Source organism: Megachile rotundata, chromosome 6 (genome assembly GCF_050947335.1).
Source record: "Megachile rotundata isolate GNS110a chromosome 6, iyMegRotu1, whole genome shotgun sequence".
Classification (NCBI taxonomy): domain Eukaryota; kingdom Metazoa; phylum Arthropoda; class Insecta; order Hymenoptera; family Megachilidae; genus Megachile; species Megachile rotundata.
The window spans coordinates 4,780,646-4,801,859 of NC_134988.1; the positions used below are offsets into that span (position 1 = coordinate 4,780,646).

The window sequence follows — 21,214 nt, forward strand, 5'->3', positions numbered from 1 at the left end:
AAATAAGCTAAATGTTTACAATTATTTATTTTCAATAAACTGTCGTTACAGATTTAAATTAAGGTTCTCCTTTCATCGACTGTGCTGAAAGGTTACATATAAAAATAATGGTTAAAAATTGTTTGAAACCAATATTTATTTTTATACTGACAACACTGTGGTAATAAATAATCAACCCAACTGTAACATACACCTTTTTACGTCGAATATTTTAAAATAGCTTGCCCCCAATATTTTAAGGCAAAAGTGACAATTTAATGACTAAAATGCATTTTGTGGAAATTTATTGTTATTTAAATTAAAATGATACTATCAATTTTCGAGAAGAAATCGATATTGTATCGACATTTAACAAGACATCGATATATCGTTAAAACATTGTTCACTGATTATACAAATGTATATTTTTGTTTAAATTTTTAATCAAACCAAACATTAAATATGATAATAATCTTATTTTTCAAATCTATTTTCACTTAAATTTAAAATCTAAGCTAACCTAACCTAACATATAATTTTATTACTCAAATTTAATACTTCTTATTTGAAATAAAATTTCTGATTTAAAATTAAACCAAGAATAAGTACATTCAATTATTTAAATTGTATATTAATTTAGGTTAAATTCAAAGTCGAATAAACATGTTTAAATAGTAAAAATACACGTAATATTCTTCAGCCTCTCCTTTACCGATATCTTCGCGGTACTACACGAATCATCGATAACATTTCAGTATTATCGACATTCATCAGTAAAGCAACACCTTTGAAAACTATAAAAACTATAATTTAAAAAGAAAGTGATCATTGTAATCAATAACTAAACATTAATATAATTCAGAAACGAAAATTCTTCCTTTTGTTTCCGTCAAACATTCATCGCTTATGTCACAAGGAACGTTCTCCCCCTCTCCCGATTCTAACAGTACGCGGTAGGATGGAATTGAATTAAAACGATAAGTATCGTCGTTGCGCTTTCACGCACGAGAAGGAGAGGGACAAACGGCGCAACAAGAGTTACAAAGAGACAGGGAAATGAAAAGACCACGGGGAAGAGGTGGAGTAAAAAGTGGCGAGAAGAAAAAGCATAGAGAACGCCGGAGAGGAGGAAACAAGACGGAGATAGCGCAGGCATGCAGCAAAAGCAGAGATACCATAGTACGATATCGCGGCTTCGTATGCGCGCACACACGCGCTTATGCGTTGCGCGCGCACGCGTGTCGATGTATGCGCGCGCACACGTGTTCACGCATGCGCACTGCGCTCGCTGTGAAACCAAGAACGCGGGGTACGCAGTGGGGCAGAATTCCAATAGGGAAAAAATTTAACGTGTCATTTTTTTTCGCAGGCAATACCGAATCTTATTAAACTACTTTATAAAAAGGATGATCGATCCCTTCTTCAGAGAATGCGTCAACACCTGATACGGACAACATTGTAACTAGTTTAATTAGTTTCACACGACGGTATTTTTTGTATCTGCTGATTGTCTCGTTAGTACAGCGTTCTAATGTGCTTGTAAACTTCGATTAATTAAATATTTAACAACAATTAATTAAGGAAGATACAGAGATACGGATAATTATACTGTTCTGATTTTAGTGGATTCATTATGGAATATAAAAATGTTCAATGGATTATTCGATTGCGAGTATCTGTACGATAAACATGCAAGAAGTATGATGCTTGTGCATATAACATATGCAAATATGCACGAAAGATATGCAAATATGCAGTAAAGATAAGTAAACTATGTGGATGTAATATGTAGCGTAATGAGCAATATATTAATATGTTATAAAATGGTGAGGGGCTCTGCGGCTATGAGGGCGAGGTACATGGGCAAGTGACATGCAGGCCTCAGTGAACTAGCAATTTATCAATCTGATAATTTGAAAGCTTCTAGTTAGAAAATGAAAAAATTTCTCTACGTTTAAATATCTAAATTAAATTTTCAAAGTACTAAATTTGAAACTTTTGCAATTTTTTCACTTAACTTGTACATCTTAATTAAAAATCATTAAAAATTACATTGTAATTTACATAATACATTGTTACATTATACTTTGTAATTAGAAGTTAATTTATACAATTTTAAAATAATAAATAAAATATTTTTCAAATAAATTAAATACTGAAAATGTTAATTTTTTTATTTTAAATGATTTGATAAAATGAATTTTATAAATTAGGATTGCATAACCGTTGCTATTATTTAAAACATAAAATTAATTACTAAATGTAAATAATTAAAGTTGAAAGATATGACAGCTATATAAATTTTCAAGGAAAAAATTGATAGTCCAAAATTACATTTACTAAATTTTTCTATTTTCATTTTAACATTTTATATAAACACTAAACCTACCAGCATATAATGCACAATTGTTTTAAAGTTAAAAATAAAGTTGAAAACTAAATAAGAGATATTGATAAATAATAAAAGCATAATAAAATAAGATATAATAAAAATAAATTGACATACAAATTAATTATCTTGATTAAAGTCAACATAAATTTCAAGAAAACCACCTTAACAAATTGTACAACTTAAAGCAAGAAATTTATAAAACGGTCATTTAACCAGTTCGGTAGTTCCAGTGTTAATAATAAACATACAATTTTACACCTCGGTACTATAATATTTTAACGAGTTATATTATTTTACAAAAATGAAATTCCGCGATTTTTAAATACAAAAATTGTTTTCCTCTCTTTTAGGATTCTGCTCCGCCGTGCGTTGCAGAGGAGCGAAGAAAAAAGGCGGGAAAAAAGAGCGAAATATGTAGGGGCATATAGGAAAAAATGGAGTTAAAAAAACAAGGAAGGGGCCGACAGAGTAAAAAGATGAAGGAAGGGGGAGAAAAAGGGGGGCGAGCTAGAGTAGGAGGACGGTGTATCCACGCACGTACCATGCGCGCTCGTTTTGTACACGAGTAGCGTGTCGTATATGGTAGGTGACGCTTGAATCCGAGCCCTCCTACACTTAAGAAAGCGGTGAACGAAGAATTCACCGCGGGCGTATGCTCATACATTCTATACTGTCGACCACTAAGTATTACTACACTTACAAAACGGTATATAGTTTTTTTCATAATTTCAAAATAGGTTTAAAATGTTTTTAAATTACTGCCATCCCTTTAGGGTAAACAAAAACTAAATCCAGTGGAACGCAAACTTGCACCCACAAAGTAGCGATTACACGACAAAACTTAACCCCTTGTCGTACGTTGACGAATCTGACTCGTGACGCACTCACAGCTTAAATATAACAAATCTTACTAAAATTTGTAATACTCTTCAACTTAAAATTTAGGTCCAACTATAATTTGCATTATCAAAGATCGCTGAGTATAAAATATTCACAATATTTTAATTGTTATAGTTTGTTTAAACATTATACCTTTTGAATAGTTAGTTTTGACTGACGTATCTGACAAATAAATTGTACGGCAAGGGATTAACCTTTTCGCCAATGACGTTGCAATGAATTTTTACATTTCAGAATGTAACTAATCGTGGCACAAGAATAAGTGAATTTTATTTTTTTAAGTAGTGTATCATTTGTATTTGTTATGAATGTGAATGTATTTATGATTACCTAATAAATGTGCTGAAAGAAGATATACAAAGTGATGGAAGATAATTTTTCTCTTCCAGTTACACTAAATAGAAGGTTAATGAAATACAAATAGCTGTTTTTGTTCATATTTTGAAGCCCTCTCAGTTGGAAAGGTGTTCCCACATTTTAGAGTCTGTCTACTGTGCCCTTAATGGTGTCTTTAAATGTCGCTCTAACCTACTTGATATAACTAAATAACGTCATTTTGTGGTAAATAATTGAATAAAAATAAAATTAATAACTATTAATTATCATAACAATATATAAACATAAATACAATAATATTCTTTCGTAAAATTATTTGCCTGCAAAACGATACCTTTCATCCGTAATATTCATTCATTTTTCTCGTTTCTTAATTTCCATTGCATATCCTCCATTTTGAAATCTACCGACGCATGATTTAATTTAAAAGTTAATTGTTTCATTAATTTAATTTTCATTTGTGAACCTTATTCCATCAGAATCTACTTAAATAGCGAATAAAAGTATATCTAATTAATTTTTCACGGTGATCACCTGAACATGGCGGCCTCAAAAGCTCCACGTCCGATGTTACAGTACAAAAAATCCACCTCCGTAGTTAAAGGTTTTAAGCACTTTGCGCAGAATGACTATATTCAAATTATATTTGAATTAAGCAACACTGGACACTTGACCGTTCCAGCGAAATTAGAGGACTTGGTCCACCTTACAAGGAGACCTCGTGGCTTTCGAAATCCCGAATTTATTCAAACTTCGTACAATTATAAAGCGCGCCAAAAGTAATAATTTTGCGAAACCAAAGCAACTCTCCGGAATGGGAAAGTAATGTACGTTTAAAGCTTTTGTAATTTAATAAAAATAAAATACATAATGATCTGAGTGATAACATACGACACGTTTCATTTTTAGAGTTGGAACATGAGGTTATTGGAAATACTGACGCTTGGAGGCACCATATTGTGGACAAACTTAAAAGTCTTGCGGTATAGAAGTTACTCAGAAATAAAGGTTGAAAGTTTTGTAGGCGTTGAATTTATTCGTTTTATTATATCAGACTATTTTATATTTGATTTGTATAAAGCTATTAAGTAAATATTTTTAAGGTTTTAAATAACAATTTTTAAAATCGAGAGTTCGTAATCGGAGAAGGTCTGAACATCTATCCTAGTAGCCTGCTTATAATTATTTTAAAGATCCAAAGCTGTATTATTACATGTCTACATTAATTACCTTTAAAGGTGTTTTCGAAATTTTCAATTTCCTTCAAAAGTGAAAGTCGATAATTGACACAAGTTTTGAAAGATAAAGAATCTTTGTATGATACAAACCCGAAATTAGTTTTCTAAGTGCGATTGTAAAAGTTACTTTTCTAGTTGCGGCTTGTACTTGGAATATTAAATCAAAACTTTGCATTTTAATTTAAAGCCTTACTATACCTCCAAACGAAATATACGAGGACTTCCCGAATTCTTATAAACCGAAAGGTGCTTTCAACAACAGTAATATTTCTCGACCCACTCGATTGTAGTGTACTACTTTCCGAAGAACTGAACTTCCGATATTCCTAACTCCTGAAACTCACAAGTTTAGTAATTCGGAAATTCCGAACTCTCGGAGTCTTAGAGTTACAAAATTACAAAGTCTACGCATCTGAAAATTCCAAAATATAAAAATTATAATATCTATATGTTTCAAATTCAGAAATCTACAACTTCCAAAATGTAAGAATTCAAAGATTCAAAGGTCTTGAAATTCTAAAACATAATTTAAAGATTCAAAAATTGGAAATTGTAAAATATAACAATTCCAATCTTCCAAAATTAAAAAATTCCAAGATCCCAAAGTCTACATATTAAAAAGTTCCAAACTTCCATAATTCAACAATCTTAAAATTCAACTTAAACTTAAATTAAACCCACCAAATTCAAAAATTACAAAATTATAAAATTCTGCTACCTTAAATTTCCAGAACGTAAGTCCTAAATTCCAAACCTTCAGAATCCTAAAAATTCCAGTATCTCAAAAATTAAATTCAACCAACCAATTTATAAATCTACCTACACAAATTTTTAAATGTGAACGCATACTTTGTACAACATAAATTATTACATAATCGAGAGAAATTACAAGTGTCTTAATACTTATGATCAACAGTCGCACCTACGCAGCCACACACGTACTTACACGTACACACATTTTACACACGTGCACACGTGTCAAAGACACATATCACACGCGTACGCGCACGTATATGTATACATCACACGCGTTCACACATTTCACGTAACAGATACAGATATCTTTGTCTGTGTCGTTTCGCATCGTATCTCGCGCCTGCGAACGCTTTATCTTACTCGGTCACGTACCGCTTCCCTCGTCATTCTTCCTCGCTCTACCAACCTCGGTCTTTCGCTCTTTTATATGTATATTCCTCTCAAAATGTCATAATCCGAGATCCATGCCATTTCTTAGATGATATAATGGCCATAAAATTAGATTCGAACGATAATTTCGTGTTTTACCAAGATAATCATCCAAACCGTATGCGGATATTTAAGTTGCGAAGAAAATTTGCGTAATGCTCTTACAAAATTAGAAACACGTATAAATCTTGATGATTATATCTTTCAAAGTGCTCAAGTATAATTAGAATCGGGGTGTAACGGACGCATTCTTCTTCAATTTTAAATACTTAACGCATTGTTGATCATCAATTTTACTCTCTGCGCTCGAGGCCTTTTCTGAAGCAGCAACTCGAGACAATTTTCCGCATACTTGATGAACTCATAGCTAACTTAAAATTATTGCACTCATAAATTAACATATAATGTTGGGATTTTTAATTGCCGTAGAAAAACCGCTTTGTCGTACTTGATAATAAATTTTATATTTGTAAAAACGTCTTTAACACGACTACACTGAAACAATTTTCAATTGCAGTAAGGAAAGAGCACTAGTAGTTAACACTGTACCAGTACTTGACACTTTTTCAAAAAAAGGAAATAAATAAGGAAACCACAAGTTGGAATACATCAAACCTTATTAATCTATATACTGTCACGTTTCAGTAGGTTAACTGCGAACTATTGTGCATATCCGCCATTCAAAAATATAATAGCAACTGATTAATCAAACTTGCGCACGGCTCTTACGATTTTTCAGTGTTTTCTTATATAAATCGCTAAGGATTTGGTTAAAATGTAAGTATTGCAAGTTTGTTTTATTTAGTAATTGTGAGTAAAAAAAGGCATTTATTTATGTTGTATGAAACTTAGAAAGAGATTTATTTATTAAAATTGGCAAGAAACGCTAAATTGTCTAAATACACTCCGTGTCAACTACTGAAACTTGTAATGGTCTATTATTCAGTAGTTGACATGGGGTGTCAACTATTAAATTACTACGTGTCAACTACTGATTTTGTTCCTCCGTCAATTTTGAGATGCCTCCAACGAAGGGTAATTTTAGAAATTATTAGCAAGTGTCTGTGGAAGATGTCCGGTTCCATAAGACTCCGTATAAAATGGCAGCTGGGAAATTTAGTGTTCCAAGGGCAACTTTAAAATACAAGGTTGAAGTCAAACATTCAGTTAAAAGAAAAATGGGCCCAGCTAGAGTATTGACTGATGCAGAAGAAAATGCAATAAAAAAACTGATATGAGGATACTTCCGATATGAGGAGTGTTCGAACTCTTCATATTATATTTATTATTAACTCTTCATATTAACCCTCAATTATTAAATATTTTTTTGTAAACTTACTCAAGAATAATCTTTTTTAAATGTTCAAAAAAATTCTGTATTCACACATTATCAAGACTAGTTCATTAATTGGATTTTCGCCCTATGTCAACTGCTGAAACAAAAAGATGTCAACTACTAAATTTTCTGTTTTTGCTGGGTGTTAACTATTGAATCAAATTTTACGTTTAGAAAAAAAAAAGAAAAAAATGTACAACCGCCATCAGGAATAAATACTTGTAATGTAATAGAAGAATAGTTTGTGAGCGACTGCTAATCATAAATTTTCCATAAAGTAAACTTAACCTGTGCTATGTGAACAAATAGACAAAAAATTTCTTAAAGTGTCAACTATTGGTACCTTTATCTTAGTGCTTTAATTTTTAATAAATTTTACCAAATACTTTTTTACCGAACTGTTAAAGAAAAACCAGATACCAGTGTATCTGAAATTGCATCGCACCTTAAAGAATATATGCTGAAGGAAATTCACCCTAAAACAGTATGAAGAGTGATCGATATCGGGCCGGATATAACAGTAAAGTTGCGAGGAAGAAACTCATAAGCAAAGTAAACAAAAAAAAGATTAAAATTTGCAGAACAATACATAAATGCTAGCGACAACTTCTGGAAAATCGTAGTATTTTTCGACAAATCTCAACAAAAGTGAACAAATTTTTAATAATAAACACGTTAAATTAGTATAGAAGCTTAAATGTCTAGGTTGTAAAACGTAAGTGTCAGATATACATACAGGTGACGCGGCAGTTAACGTTTTAACACATTCAACCCGACGTTGACCGGTAGTCCACAAACACTACATTCATCTTGCGGAGTCAACCACTTGTGGTGCACATCTAATCTTTATTATTATTATTGTTTCTATTATTATTAGCAGTGATTCAAACAAGTGTTGCCAGAAAAATAAACAAACTTTCTGTGGTAAACTAAACGCAGGACACTAATAACGAAAACAGCAGTGAGCCAAGCAAGTGCCGCCAAATGAATAGACTTCAAAAAAGTACGCCCGGTTGAACGTGTTAATGTCCGTCGCCCAAATCAATATATCAACAACAAAATCAAATTACGAAAAACAGTTTGTACACCGAAAAATATTGAACATTGCCGTTTCGACTCGTATACATTCTATAATAGTGTTCTAGTGTTCTAGAATTCTATACATGCTAGTTGTTCCTTTAACCCTTTACGTTCCTTAATCAGTTGTCTGTGGCGATCTTTTTGTAAAGCGCGCACCAGTGTGTGTCGCGATAATCAAGCGATGACGAGTTAGCTCTCTAGAATTTATGAATACATCTCAAATCATTTACACTTTTTATTTGTTTATTTCATTTCTTGTTGACCTCTAAACATTTTAAACATATTACAATTTACGAATATAATTTAGTTTTCGCCAAAATTACAATTTAAATATCAAATTGTGACCAAATTTTACGCATGACGGATATAGTCGTCATGATACAAAATTCTGCCACATCTCCATGACGGATATAGTCGTCAAACACACTTAACTGGTTAATTTCTATTAGCTACCAACTCCTTCATTTACAAAATAAATAAAGAAAGGGATTCTGAAATAAATGTATTGCAACAGAGTGGGTTACATGACAAATATACTTTTCCTTTATTATAAATAGTAAATAAACGAAAATGTATATATTTAACCAATCTATTTATCTGAATTATTTATAAGATCCAAGAGAAATGTGATGTTGAGTCACACTTGAGGTAGGAGTACAAAGGGTTAAGGTTCCTTTTTAACCTAAGGTGAAGTGGGGTAAGTGCAGACTGGTTTTTGTAAAGTTGGTATTTAAACGTAAGTATTTTCAGTCTGCTATGTAAATACTTAACGCTGTCGATATCGAACGCTTTGCACAATTACTACTCTACACTTTCCCCGAAAATGGGGTAAGACCGTAACTTAAAGTTAAATACTTTGAAACTTTATTTCATGTGCAACGGGGAAGAGCAGAATTATTAGCAAATCTGCTATAAAATGCTTTTTACTGCATTATGTAAGTACTCTATACTGCAAACAAGTATTCTTATCTGAAATATAAAAGGGGCTATAGTGAAACAAAACAAGGAAACAAACATACTAAATGGAGTAATTTCGCTCATAGTGTGATAAAAATAGCCTGTATACGCACTTGCCCCGTTTACGAACTTACCCCACTTCATCTTACTATTACATTTCAATATTTTATGTACCCTTACAGAAAGAAGGAAATTTATTAAATCCTAAGCTTCGTCTTTTTTCTTTGTATAGTATTTTATAAAACAGTCACCAAGACCCTCGTGTCAGTGCAAGTAATATATAGTTCGATGTTCTTCCGGGACTTTTTCCTGGAGAGCAAACCTTGCAATCCTCCCTAACTCCCGTCAGAATAACACGTAGCTTTCCATTCGATCGAATTTCATCGAAAGTAGAGGTCGAAGTAGAAGCTCGATTGCGAGTCTGAAAATCTCTGAAGTGGTCAACCAAAGTTTTTATATACTTATTACCATTTATATTAACCAAAGTTATTACATACTTATTGTTTTACTTTTACTCGAACTTTGGCGAAAAATTTGAAATATTTCTATTGCTACGTCTGGCAAGTTCGGACCAATGCTGAAAATTGTATTCGATTTGCGATCGGAGACTAATTTGAGGTACGAAATGCTCTTCTCTGCTCTCGAATATATTTTACTGTTTACAAAGAGCATTTTTAAAATTTGCAGATAAAAAATTGAAAGTAATGCTTTTGAAGTTATTCTACTAATAATTTCTACTATTGTCTGTTTCACTGTTTATAAATTACATATGTAATATTATAGAATTTTTTAGAAAATGTTTATTTTAAGTTATTGTATTAAATTAAATGACAATCGAATATCACCTCTCGAGTGGAAGGAGTTAAAAAGTTTGCAAATTAAATAATTTTCTCGTTTGTATCCACACATCGTAGTCTTCATCCAAAGAATGCCTACGTTACACCTAAAACGTGGCATCAATTTGTAAAATTTGCATAATTTATAATTTATAACAATTATATATTACAATAATTGACATTGAAAGTTATAATCATTATAACAATGTTATAAATCATTACTACATAAATAAAAAGTACGTAAATAAATTGTAAATTATGAGACATCCTACATAAAATTTCGAACATCCATGTTCTTACATCTCGTTAGTTTGTTTATCACCGGTTCCAGGAAATGACGGAACTGACTGCTCGGCACTACGAAATGACTACTGCATATCGTGCACGTTCTAATTTCCCCTACTGTTCACGCTCATCCCCCTTCTTTCACACATTCTTCCTTTCTTTGCTCAGTCATTTACCCGCTCGTGCAGCTTCTTTTCGTTTACTCTTTTGTTAACTCGATCATCGTCCGTCCTCGTCGTTCGCATTCCTCTAATCTTCAGGTCGACTGACTCGTTTACTCGAGCTCGTGCTCCGTTCCCGTATTCCTTCTTTTTTCTTCTTTTCCCGGTTCGTCCCTCTTGGTCCGACTACGTTCCTCTCGCTTCCTCGAAGAATCGCTAACGGAGAACTATAGTAACCTTCGCCAGAACGATGGAGGCCGACTGTCAGTGGGACACACGCGTCGTGTTTTGTGCTGTGTCGCTTATGGCAAACCACGCTTATTCAGAACCACGCGACCGCAGAGTAAATGAGACCGAATCGATACATTTTTCAATTAACGATTAATTGGAAATATGATAAAATATTTTGTCGAATGTATTTTTTAACTGTAGATATCCCTAGAGGTTCGCGTAGGTCTTACAATTTTAAAATTAACTTTGCATCCCTCACTTTTTACTTTCATTTAAATAAATTTAATAAAAATTCTATGTGGTCACAATTTTTTTTTGTTACTTAACTAGTTAATAACTGAAGAATAATTAGAGAAAATTTAATTATTTTTATTCCACAAATAATGCAATTTTGATTTGTATTTTTCATTTCTTTTACTGCTATTTTTATTCTAAACTTATCAGTGTTTGATGATATAAAAAATATATAAAAGACTATGAAAATGTAATTGAAAAATGTATAAAAATCAATGAGAATGAAGTTGAAAAATATACAAACAAACAATGAAAATAAAGGAACAAAATATATACAAAAACAATGAAAATGAAATGGAAAAATATATAAAAAAATAATGAAAATGAAGTGAAAAAATATATACAAAGACAATGAAAATGAAGTTGAAAAATATATAAAAAAATAATGAAAATGAAGTTCAAAAATACATAAAGAATGAAACAGTATTACTATACACATAAATTCTTTATCTTCATGAAAATCACCACAGAGGGAAACTTTAGCAAACTTTGTAACATAAAATAAGAAACTTGCAAAGCGGTCATTAGACCGCTTCGGTAATTTTAGTGTTAAATTAGGTTAGATTAGATTAATATCCTAGCTAGCGTGAAATCTTAATTGCACAAAGTTAAAATGGTATAAATACTATGATTGAAGTATTACATGACCTAATAAAATATAACTTAACCCAGCCTAATAACTTAATTACGTTATCCGCTTATTGATTAAGTTGGGTTAGACTAGATTAATATCCTCGCTAGTGTGAAATCATGGTTGTGCAAAGTTGAAATAGTGCAGATATTACGATTCGAGTATTATGTGATGCTATGTAAATAGCTGCAGCTATTTTATGAATTTGTTCGACTTTGCAGTCGTGTTTTGATTATTATCTGGCTTCAGTGATTATTATATGTCGTATTAGAAATACATAAAATGAAGTTATATGAATTTTTAGATATACACAAAAATTATAACAAATTAATCAATTTCTTAATTGCACGAAAAGTGATCCACAATGCTATAAATTGCATGAAGCAAAATGAAATTTGACCGAGAAAACTTAATATTTTCATGTTGTTCCTATATTAAAAATCGGAATAAAAACGTTTCGAAGTACCGTGCAATTTAAAGATTGCATACAAAAATTCTCGGTTTGAATAATCCCGCCTTCCTGTCCAAAATGTCTGCCGTTTCATTGGACACTTAATGCTCACGCCACGACAAATTTTTCTATAAAATGAATTATCTAATCTAATCTATCATCAAAATAGTTGTGAGTGGGAAAGTTTTTGTTATGCGTTTTATGGATGGAAAAATCTCAGTCCAAGTCAGAGGTGAAAATGTAATAGTGGAAATTGACGAGACAAAAATAGAAGAACGTAAATAAAATAAAAAACGTCTTAGTGGACGATGGATTTTTGGCGACGTTGAACTAACAACTAGACGTTTATTCATTGAACCAGTTCCGGATAGGTCCGAGCCTTTACTCCGTATAATTAGAAAATGGACTAAACCTGGTTCTACAGTTATATCAGATCGATGGAAATCTTGTAATTGCCTCGATGAAGAAGGATGTAAACATTTAACTGGGAACCACAGGATGAATTTCATCGATCTAGATAGTACACATACTCCAAACATCGAACGTTGTTGGCGCGAAAGAAGAGCCAATGTTCCACGATGTGGAATCCGGAAAGAGCATTATACATATGTATATTGCTGAATGTTTGGGAAGTATGATTTCAGTATAAGAATAATTGTCATTTTTGATACAATGAAAGATATTTTTCCAATTTTTATTGGAAGGTTAACTCATATGTAAAATTATTTTTGCAGATATCTTGAAAACAAGGAACTAATTGTGGTAATATATAGGGTGGCTCACCACATTTTGTCATCTAAATTTGCGTCATTATTATTACTCATAGCAAACAATGTTTTAGATGAAGTTGAATGGTTTTGAGGGGGGCATATGCTGGTGGTATATTTTCTTTTGTAGGTGGACGTGTAAAAGACATATGAAGGTCATTAATGTTTTTTTAAATGGAATCATATATTTTTGATTGCATTAGTTGATACTCCTTCATATTCTTTACAAAAAAGTATTAATCTATTTATGTGAAAAAATCATTAGTTTAGGGAATATTTTAATTTTAATGTCTATTTGCAGAAAAGGTTCAATGTGGCAACCATATACATCAGAACACTTTCTGAATCGAGAAATTAATGACTTACTAACATTCCGTAGTGTATAATCTTTCTGCATGTGTAGCACTTTTCCCAGCTTCAAAATAAACTGATAACATGTCTATCTTTTCTTCTTTAGAATACTTCATTATGAAGTGATAATTCACCGTATCGTCGTATTCATCGTATTAGAGAAGTAACAGAGACAAAATTTCACTGTTCTTGCGTAACCAAAAAAGAAAACAAAAATTCACAATTCCTTTGGTGACTCATAACCTCTCAAAGCATGTAAAAAAACATTTGCTGTTCAGTTAGGGCAATTCATAATATTGACCAGAAAGTCACGATTTCCTAACAAGTTAGAATTAAAATATCTCCTAATCTAATGATTTTTCACATAAATAGACTAATACTTTCTTGTAAAGAATATGAAGGAGTATCAGCTGATGCAATCAAAAATTGCATCAAAAAATTGCGGTTATTAACAAAACATTAATAACCTTCATATGTACTTTACACGTCCACCTACAAAAAAAAATATACCGCCAGCATATGCCCCTCTCAAAACCATTCAACTTCATCTAAAACATTGTTTGCTATGAGTAATAATAATGACGCAAATCTAGATGGCAAAATGTGGTGAGCTACCTGTATATGGAGAAAAAATGTTCAGTAACCTTGATTACATACTTCATCGTCATTAAAATTGGTGAGAAATAGCTGAAGTAAATAATTAATTCTTTCTAGATGCTGTAAATGTAACACTAATTAGTTACAATACTTAAGAGGAACAGAATCCTTTTACTTAAGAGGAAAAGAGTCCTTTTTCGGAGCTGTAGGAAGTATACTCTTCGTATCAGTTTCAAAAGGTACATCGTGTCGAACACGTAGCACTTATCACATCAAAAAGACCGCCGTTGACACTTGTTCGAGCACGGTCTTCATCTGCAGATCACTAAAGTAAGCGTTGCATCTTAACCTCTTAGGCACGGCTGAACTTTACGTGGCGCTGCCTCTCTATACGGCAGAGATCGAAAATTACTCGTAAGCAGCACTACAATGTGTGACAATGCTGTTCTAGCCGAGTACATTGGAAAGAAGTTTTTGATGATTAAATTATAACTTTTCCTAAAGATATGATATACTTTAACTTCGATAATTTACTTTTTTAGAAAATTCACAAAATATGTAGTTTCCAAATGTTTCCAATATCGTGTAGTAGTGCAAAGAGGTGCTTCCACGGTGTTTAATTTACTTGGTTACCTTTTATTTACATGTAATGTACTTTTGTGGAATTTGTTAATACTCTTATAAAACGTGGTGAGGGCAAAAAAGAAACATACGAAAAGGATCGTTCAATTGAAACGGTGGGCAAGTGAGTTAGTAGAGCGAGCCACTATAGTGGCGCTATGTAATGTACGATGATATTCGCAGAGTTACTTGTTACATTGTGTTTACAAATTTCGTGTGTGAATTCAGCATAATGACAAAGTTAATTTGAGTTAATTTCAGATAATTTAAAATAATTTTTAAGGATCGTAGACAATGTTAAGTAATTTTAAATAATTTCAAATAATATTGTAATTTTAAGACGTTCTGAATAATTTTTAAGAATCATAGATAATATTCAGTAGTTTCAAATAATTTTAAGCAATTTTGAACAATTTTGAGTAATTTTCATCCGAATCCATGAAATTGTCACTTTTATCTACATTAAAATTATCTTTGCAAATTTTTCCAGACATCAATCGCGACGACCATTAAAAGTGTACTGGCGTACTGTGAAAACACTAATTTCAATAATAATGAAGATAATTATGGAAAACTTTCACTGTGTTATCTCGGACCGATCAAATAAGTATACAGATCCTCAAAACCTTCAAACAGTAATAACCTAAATTATTAAATCTTTACGTGATACATTATTTAAAATCAACAGTTCTAAATGAGAATACCTCAAATTGACGTCACGTTTTAAAGTTTCAAACATTCAACTAATTATTCGAATAAATATTTATCTTACGGTAGAAGATATAAATCTTATCAATTTTGTATTACTACATAACTTTTAAATTATTCAACTTTTACGTCTAAAATATATATACGCAGCAAAATTTCACGGTGTTTACATATTATTTTATTTAACTTAGAATGCTTTTAATAAATTTTATTCAATTTTTACTTAAAATATAATTATTATAATAATGTAGATGTGGGATGTGAGATTTTGGAATTTGGGGATTCATGGATTTGGGGATTTATGGATTTAGGGATTTAGGGATTTGGGGATTTAGGGATTTGGGGATTTGTAGATTTAGGGATTTATGGATTTAGGGATTTATGGATTTAGAGATTTGGGGATTTGGGGATTTGGGAATTTAGAGATTTAGAGATTTAGGGATTTGGGGAATTAGGAATTTGGGGATTTGGGGATTTAGGGATTTAGGGATTTGGGGATTTGGAGATTTAGGGAATTAGGGAATTAGGGAATTAGGGAATTAGGGAATTTGGGGATTTGGGATTTTAGGGATTTGGGGATTTGGAGATTCGGAGATTTAGGGATTTGGAATTTAGGGATTCGAAATTTGGGGATTCGGTATTGAGGAATTCGAGATCTAGGAATTTGGGATCTAGGGATTTGAAAATGTAAGAACTCGGAATTTAGAAACTCAGAATCTAGAAATTTGGGATTTTGGGATTTGAAATCTAGGAATTTGGGATCTAGGGATTTGAAAATGTAAGAACTCGGAAATTAGAAACTCAGAATCTAGAAATTTGGGATTTTGGGATTTGAAATCTAGGGATTTGGGGACCTAAGAATTTTAAATTCAAGGATTTGAAATCAAGAATTTCGAGATCTGTGAATTTGAAATTTAGAAATTTGGAGATCTAGGGATTTAGACCTTGGGAATTCGAAATCGGGGAATTCGTGATCTAGGGATTTAAAATTTAGAGTTTGAGATATATAAATTTTGTAATTTCAAGATACTGAACTTATTGTTAGAAATTGAAGAATTTGGGATCTAGGGATTTGCGTTCTCGAGACTAGAACTTTTTAGAACCAGAACTAATACAACATTCCTAGGATCACAAGATCTTCCGCATCTGTCACGAATGCAACATTTCGAACGTTATCATGTAGTAACATCGGTAAACGATACTCCAAAGATCATTCCGCGGAATCTTGAGAGGATAGAAATTTGGGACATCGCTGTGTGTGGCGAAATGCGCCACAGACATTCAACGACCGTTGAAAATCGATCGAGATTGGCATAGCAATTACCGCCTCGATTGCGCTTCCATCCGCGATAGTGATCACGCGCAGAATGCCGTGCAAGCGTTCGTCAGTCATCCTTTGAAACATCAAATGACCGAATCATTCTGCGCTCTTAATGCATATTCCAGATTAGATCCCTTTTTAGTTTTTTACGGGGATCTAGCCAACTCCGTGTTGACTTTGAGGGCCTCATGCGGAGAAACTAAGAAGCTTGTTCTTGTTTATTCTGCATTGAGTTGTACGAAGGAAACAAAAACAGCAGACATTTTGTTATTCGAAAATGCGATTTCAGTGTACCGAGAATTTTAGACGAAAATGAAATTTTTTTTCGTGCTTTCTTTCTTGAGGATCAAGTTTGGTGAACCAAGAATGGTTGAATACTTCAAGTATGATTTTTTAGGAATTTTAGTAATTTCTAGTGGAAAATTGATACGCTCTGATGATCTTTGTTTATTTTAACAAAGACAAGTATTTACTTCAACATATGTCAAGTTCCTAGATTTCCATATCCCAGATCTTCAAATCTCTAAATCCTCAAATTCCTGGATCCTCAAACTGTACCCTCATATTCCTAAATCCCCAAATCACAGAACACTCAAATTTGATATGTCATCAAATTTCGAGATCCCTAAATTTCTAGGCTCTCATGTCCCTAGATTCCCACATCTCTATACTCCAAAATAGAAGATCTCCAAATACTTATGCCTTCAAATTCCTAACACCTCAAATTCTTATACTAAATTCTCATATTTTCAAATTATAAATCCCCAAACTCTCAAGCTTCTATGTTTCTAAATTTCTGAACCCTCAATTCCCTAGATTGCCATATCTCTGTAACCCTAAATCCAAAAATTCTCAACATTACAGAGGCCGGTCTTGCAATTTCGCTTTTAAAACTTTATAACGAACGAATGCATATACAATGTGACTTCAAAATGTTAACGACCGACAGCATATAGAAACATTTTTAAATTCCTGAACCCGCAATTACTAGATTCCTATATCGCTGTATCCCTAAATCCAACAATTCTCAAATACGTATAACCCGAAATTTCTAGGTCCTCAAATTCCAGCTCAAAATTGACTTTGAAGACCTCCTGCGGCGAAACAGGAAAGCTTCGAGCGATCCTTGTTTAATCTGCGTTGCTTTGTGCAACAGCGACAAGAACAGTATATTTTTTGCTATTCACAAATGCAACTTTGTTGTTCCTAGAATTTCAGGCGAGAAAGCAATATCTTGTTCTTTCTTCTTTGAAACATTCTTTATACATATAATGATGGAGAGTGTCACAGAATCCGATTTTGCAATGTCGCTTTTGAAAACCATATACACATACATTTTTATATGTTTGCATTTTAATAAAGTTATACAGATAAATTTATATATATACAAATAAAGTTTTAGAAGCGAAAATCCGGCTCTATACGATTCTTAAGTGATGTATGAAGAATACGTCTGAAAGGAAAGTATGACAAAATATTACTTCTTCGCTTAAAAATCTTAAATTAGTAAGACGCATTTTTGTATATTTTTAGAAACCAAATATATATTATCCTTCTCCTGACCAAAACATCATAAGATAAACAAGAATCACCGTAGCTCATGAATTTTCCGCCAGAGGCCCTCAAAATAATACAGAATATTCGGTCACTGAACCCTTAATTTTCATAATCGAAAAATAATAAATCTAAAATTCGATCATTTTGCCTGGTTCAGTAAATCTCATATTAAACAATTGATTTAAAAAGTTGATTTGAAACAGAAGCATAGCAACAGTCATGATGATCTCTGGTCCAAGTGCCTCCGATCCTCGCACCTTCTTTACGCGTGCTCGTGCAAGAAATTCGATCCGTGACGATACAATGTGACGGCTAACACTGACCAGGCAACACTTTGCCAAACTTGTTTTACTAGTATGATGCTACCGCAGAACCGAAAGTAACGCGATGCTTTTCTTGTGGCTTTTTCTAAGGGCTCTCTTGGACTTGATCTGTCGAACGTTTGAGACTAGGTACAGTCAGCAGCAAATCTGACTTCCCTAGGAAAAATATAGTAATCAGAAGAGTAACCATTACAAATATAACTGATGAGTCTAAAGTGTCTTATCTATTTTCATCAACCTTATTTATTTTCGGACATGGATAAATTTTTGTTGCCAGACAGTTGCCTTAGCATTCGTATTTATGTTTATAAATCGCAGAATGAATGTGCGATTATAAAATACGGTACGTGTATCAATGATAATGTGCGATTATAAAGTAGTAGGCTGATTTCTCAGAAGTCTGTACGATAATCCTTTGTGATTTATATTTTGAATTAGGAGTTGTGTACGATCGAGCAGGGTCAAACTCGATAATAAAAAAAAATGGTACTCGAATGATTAATGCAAGTTTAGAAATACGAAATATTTACTAGTGGGTTCGACCAGATGCCTCACCAGGTGTATTTCAAATTTCGAGTAGGTGCTGTAAACATATAGGTAGAACAAGAATGAGATGTAGATATTTTAAAGTCGTTACAAACGATTAAACATGTCTGAAATTATCGAAAACGATACCGATTTGACGACGACTGACGTCAATAACGATCAAGTATTGAACGATGAGTTATGAGCTTATAATGTTCCAGTCGATTCTATGTATCAAAAATTATCGGAAATGATACCAAAATACGGTTGTTTATCGATTCGACGACGGTCGACGTCGATGACGGCAGGTTCCTGTCTTCGGATTGCCGCTAAAAATTGTGTAGCAAGTTTAAGATGGCTTGTGAGTCTACCCTCAACACTTCAAGTCAAAAGACCCAAGATTGCGGTTTGTATTGTGGTACAAACAGAAAAAATGAAAAAATTCAGTTCAGCAGTCACCGAGGATAAAGGAAATTTTATTTGGAGTATTATTTTAATTACTTGACATTTACACATTGTTGCCGTTTTAAACGATTCAATATTTCCCCGAATAACTGTAACATATCTCACCCGTATAATTTATTAAATAACTTCGGATTTAATTTTAATTATAACAGTACGGCGAACATCAATCATAACAACCGATAAGAATTGACTCAATCTTCCAGACAGGAAGAGAAACGAAGAGCACTATCTTTTCTTTTCGGGATTGCAATCTTTCGACTAACATCTCCTTCCTGAATTTAAAAACGGTCGTTATTTCACGCGAACACGTCGAAGGACTGAAGAGGAACGAAGAGATGGCGGCGTAACAAAGAAAGAGAGAGACAGGAGTGTTCTACAGTTCGCATGGTTCAACTGATACGCGTCAGTCTCGTATTTCGTGAGAAAGACGATTACATTTGATTCGGCGAAATAGGAGGAACAGTTATACCTACATATCAAAAGAATATGTCTATCAATCTTTTTTTGAAATATCTTAAATCCACGCGAGCTCGTTAACAAAAATTGCGTGTTGCCGAAGTGAATCTTTTGGGAAGGCGACTTACACAGGAAGCAGGACCGTCAGTTATTAAATTTGGAGTTTATGGTCACTGTGCGGTTTTGTATTTCTGAGGTACTAAATTTGTGAATTTACAAACGTATGAATTCATAAATTCATAAATTCATAATTTCACAAATTCATAAACTCATAAATTTATGAATTTACGAATTCATAAACTTACAAATTTACAAATTTACAGTTTTAATTATAAATACATAAAATTTTTATAAATTGATAAATTTATCAATTTTACAAATTATTTTACAAACTTACAAATTTACATATTTATGAATAAAAATGTCAAATTACCCAGTTTTCAAATTTCCAAGTTTACAAATTTTTCATTTTTCAAATGATGAAATTTTTAAATTCTCAAATTCCCAAATTCCAATCTATATTATATTTTTATATTTTTTGTATATTTTTATTCATTATATTTAGCTATTAATAGAATTAAATCAGTCAACGATTAGGTTATGTCAAACATTAAAAAATGTGGCTTTTTCGCGCCAAAAAAACCCAGAAACTTTAAACTAACTTTTCATTATTATTATTATCGTATTTTAGACTGATTTCTATAAGTGTTATTTTGAAACTTCAAACTTACTCTTTGTAAACCGTTATTATAGTTAACCTAACACTTTATTATTTTTGAACTTTAATCTAACGCTTTATGATCATTATTTTAGAACTCTAAACTGGCACTTTATAAGCCTCATTTTGAAACTGCAAAATAGCACTTTATAAGCTACATGTTAAAACTTTAAAATAACATTTAATAAGCATTATTTTAGAACTTTAATCTAACACTTTATGACCATCATATCGGAACTTTAAACTGACACTTTATAAGCGTTGTTCCCAAGCTTCAAAATAACTTTATGAATGTTATTTTAAAACTCTGAACTAACACTTTCTTCGCGTTATTTTAAAACTCTGAGCTAACACTTTCTTCGCGTTATTTTAAAGCTGTGTCACCTTATAAACGTTACTTTAAAACTTCGAACTAACGCTCTACAAACGTTCCATTTAAAATGTGCTTGAATTACAATAAAATCCGCCTCTATTTTTTGTTACAAAACCAACAGCAAAGAAAATAGTACATAC

The 21,214-nt window shown here is 32.3% G+C and overlaps 1 protein-coding gene and 1 long non-coding RNA gene across 7 annotated transcripts in view; one reads left to right on the plus strand and one right to left on the minus strand.

Annotated features, from left to right (window-relative positions):
• Positions 1 to 21,214, minus strand: part of wge (BAH domain and coiled-coil containing protein winged eye) — a 339,615-nt gene that overhangs the window by 276,252 nt on the left and 42,149 nt on the right. The gene's annotated exons all lie outside the window — the stretch shown is intronic.
• On the plus strand, positions 549 to 1,996 carry LOC143264615 (uncharacterized). The gene is made up of 3 exons (XR_013038419.1): positions 549 to 1,158; positions 1,349 to 1,437; positions 1,603 to 1,996. It is a non-coding gene; the product is annotated as an uncharacterized LOC143264615 (long non-coding RNA).